This window comes from Lactuca serriola, chromosome 7 (assembly GCF_051521515.1).
Source record: "Lactuca serriola cultivar US96UC23 chromosome 7, Lser_US96UC23_V15, whole genome shotgun sequence".
In the NCBI taxonomy this organism is placed as follows: domain Eukaryota; kingdom Viridiplantae; phylum Streptophyta; class Magnoliopsida; order Asterales; family Asteraceae; genus Lactuca; species Lactuca serriola.
Window position 1 is genome coordinate 122,225,907 of NC_136414.1, and position 4,162 is coordinate 122,230,068.

Sequence of the window (4,162 nt, forward strand, 5' to 3'; positions counted from 1 at the left end):
ATTTACGACGCAGAGTTATGACACGCATTTACGGAGCTCATTTACGACACGTAATGCGTATCAAGGAAGGCCATGTCATAAAGGAAAACGACACACATTTGCATGTCGTAACCTTACGACGCGCGTTTAGGACACGCATTGCGTATCATTAAATCCCCTGTCATAAATGAATATGACACGCATTTGCGTGTCATAAAATTCAACAACCATTTACGAGATGCATATAAAACGTGCCTTTACGATACTACTTTACGCATAATAAAAAAATATATAAACAAATATATACCAAAAAAATCAATTTAATCCAATAATGTCATGTCAAAAAAATTGTAATACATCGATATTAAAGGGAGATTTTCCTAACTATATAACCTAATACTACATTGCTATTAAGGGGCACCTTCTTTTTTCAGATATCATGTCCACATCATAAGCTTTATTGCTCTTTTCCTTTTTAACAATAGGCGCCACAACAGTTAATGTATCTCTATCTCCTCCTTCCTTTGTAGCTTGGTCAATAGCATCATCTCCAACCTAGAGAGTAATGAAAAAAAATAATGTAAGTGAGAAACATGTAGTCTAACTAATTCAAATAAGAACAAACCGTGTTTCAACAAATTGTGTATGATAAACACAAATGGGCCCCTACTTAACAAACTGTGGTGATGAAAGCATGAAAATAACAAAAAAACAAAATACAAAATGCATAACAATGAACATGTTTTAGATAACATATGAGTTGCAAAACAGAAAATAGACAAATAGAAAGGTGAAAATCAGAGGAAGTGAAAGGAAAAAACATATAGGCATCATAATAAGACCACATAAAAGTAAGAGCTTTCAAAGGTATCAATATATACATAAAAATACAAAATATAATCCATGATTAGCATACCAATCTGTTCACACTAGCCCAACATATCCCTGTCACATGTTTCGCTACTATAATATCAAATTATGTAAAAACAGGTCCCTCAACTTTGAGGGAGCTAACATTTGACCAACAACATTGAGGGTTCTAATTATAGGATACCACTGAGTTTTTATTCTAGAAGCTGAAAGAAAGAGGGTCCGAGACTAATGAGCATTGTTGTTGTGGTTAATAGGTACACTTTTACCTTCACCTATATGTTGCCTTTTAGTTTGACGAAAACCTGATTTATTTGCTTCTTTTTTTATTTGATAAAAAGAATCCCAGGTTACTAAACTTATTACTCTCCTTACTCTTTGGTTTTCCTGTTGAAAACTATACAAAACAGACACATGATAAAAAGAATTACTAATCAACAAAAGTACATTACCACCTTTTGCATTTAACCCTAGAAAGCTACAAACCTGCTTATCGCTTTCAATGCTATGAATGCCTCCACTAGATTTTACACTCTCGGGAGTAAAGAATGTTTGTTTCTCAATAGGTTTCTCATATGGCAAAGGCTCCCACCTACTTTTTGAACGCCTACTTGGATTTCTTCTGTTCTTCATCAGTGATGGAGGATTTTTATCTATTAAATACCACTTGCAAGAAATAGCAACCTACATTACTCTTATTACAATACAATTTCTTATTACACATAACAGCAACGTAATAACTTTTTTACCCATATATATAAATTATAATAATAACATACTTACATATTTTTTTTACCAATAATAGCAACCTAATTTCTACCTGAGTAAGTAATGTAGTTTTATTTGTTACATATTGCTTTGCTGCTATAATCAGTTAACAGGTTGCTATTTATGTGTAGAGAATAGAGATGTAAGTGTGTTGCTATATCTAATTAAGTAGATACATTGGTATTTATGGATTGGGTGAAAATGAAAGTAGAGTAGAGTAGAGTACCTTGGATGCAAGTGTGGAACCTGTTATGCTGATAAAGTTAGCTCCTGCTTCAGTTGCAAGTGCTTTTGCAAGAAGTGTTTTCCTAGTTCCAGGAGGCATGATAAGCAATATTCCTTTTCAAGGCTGTAAGATTGACAACAAATACATTATAAAATACCAAGCAACATGCTATGCGTTTGTCCCATTTAGTCCAAACTAACTATTTTTTATGTATCTATCAGAAAAGCATATTTGACTTTCTTCAGTGTATCATCTCGTATTCTCATCAACATAATAGATTGCCAACATGGGTAAAAAAGTAAAGTGCATCACCTATAATCTATATTATAGTGAAGTGCATTGTTATTTCCTGTAATTTGTCCAAAAAAGAATAGAGACCTAAGTAGGAAAAATCAAAAAGTACATAGTTATCTTATGACCTTATCCTTTAAAAACACACACCATGATTATACTTATTCTATTGTCATGAAAAGCATATGTATGGCCTTCTAAAAGCATATATACATTAAGATGAAATAAAGCAAAGAACAAACCTTTAGGTTTTGTGCAGGCTTCTTGGTGATCAATTCATGCTCTGTTGGTCTCATAATTGCAATTTCAAGGCTTCATGTTTCAAAAGATAAGTCAGTTAAAGGTAATTCAATAAAGTGAGCTGATTAATTTAGCCAAATACTGTTTCATTTTTTGACTTTACTTTGTGGTCCCCACATCATTAATCGATGCCCACAAAATGGAAGTCAGAAATGAAACTAATCAAAAGCACCAACAGAGTAAAAATAATACCTTTCACGGGGCAAATTTAATCTATCAGACTTGATAGAAGGAAGATCACAAGTGGACAGATAATGATTTTTAGCCCAACCAACAACGTTCTCACCTTCTACATAAAAAAACACAAACATAATTTCAATATAAGTGTTTCTTTTTGACTTATTGCAGAGAGAACAACTTAATAAAGAAAGTCAAGGAAATGAGGCTATCCCAACTTTTTCCCTACATTTGTATTTTCCTTCCATTTCGCCAAGTGTGTTATCATTTTATCAAATATCCTATAGTCATCATTTATCCAGACATCACTTACTGGAAGAAATAAAGAAAAAGAAACAGATCTTACTCTTTGTCGTCAGTGATGGAGGATTTTATCTATTAAATATCACTACTTTTTGCACGCCTACTTGGATTTCTTCTGGTGACAGAAAAATGGTTTAAAAGACTGATAGAAAAACAAGTTAAAGAGAAGAAGCATAATCATTATTAATGGTATCAATGTTAGGAATTGGGAAAAGAGGCTCAATATCCTAGTCTCGTGTAGAAAGATTGCCTTCAGTACTTGCTTTGGTGATAACCTGCAATAATAATAAAAAAATGCCAACAACAACATGTTCAAATGTGTTTTGGGGTTAAAATTGTATAAAGTTGTGATAGAATCAATGCGATTACACATATAAGAATTTTAGTAAGTTACAAAAGCAACCAAACCTGCTTGAGGACATTTTGGCAAGCTGCCATCTGTCTATCATCCTTGCAACGAGCCAAAGCCCTTTCTACATACCCACATAGTGACTTGGGAAGTGTGCCAAACTGTAGAAAAGAAAATCTTCAATGGTTAAATTGTAAAGAAGATGAAACTAAATATCATGTTATTAAATAAGTGATGACAAAAATAGCTTCTTTAGTCCAAAGCAAATCTCACCTTATCAGCAGAATCTGCAACACCATGTGATGATGTAGTGGACCTTCTCTTGTCCATGTTTCAATAGTTCCACTCTTGGAATATGCAAATAGCCAAAAAAAAGATTCTTTGATAATAGAAAAATGAAGGCTAAAAAAACACAAACCATGCTGAGACATTTTGTTTCTCGTTTTGAAAGGTGCAGTTCTGCTAGAGGCTGTGCCAGGATGAACATGAGATTCGTTATCTGACACAAATGCAAAAAATGAAAATATAAAATGAAAAAACAATATTTATTGGATGACTGATGAAATTATTACTAAAATGTTTTGCAATATAACTAATTAAAATTACCACGTGGTTCGCTACCCTTTACATCTTTTTCTGAACCCAAAGTTGGAAAGTCCCCAAAACTCAGAGAAAAATCATTACCCTTGGAGGCTATTGACTGCAGAAAAAAGAAGAGTCAAAGACTGATTAAAAAATGCCTTTTTTTTAACAACTGACACATGATTGTTACATGATTTTTAGTTAACCTTATTGTTGCACCAACGCAAAGAACTTTGGTGAGAGATATATTTCATCAACCTAATTCACTACATCAGATGTGGTTAGAGAATTGTCCTATCACATTGTGATAAATCGAA

General features: G+C 32.9%; 1 long non-coding RNA gene across 1 annotated transcript; it reads right to left on the reverse strand.

The window, feature by feature from the left end:
• Positions 1-1,048: 1,048 nt before the first annotated feature.
• Positions 1,049-2,723, reverse strand: LOC145064794 (uncharacterized). Its single transcript, XR_013688086.1, has 4 exons — positions 2,627-2,723; positions 2,377-2,446; positions 1,336-1,966; positions 1,049-1,246 (listed from the first exon to the last, which is right to left on the reverse strand). It is a non-coding gene; the product is annotated as an uncharacterized LOC145064794 (long non-coding RNA).
• Positions 2,724-4,162: the final 1,439 nt, after the last annotated feature.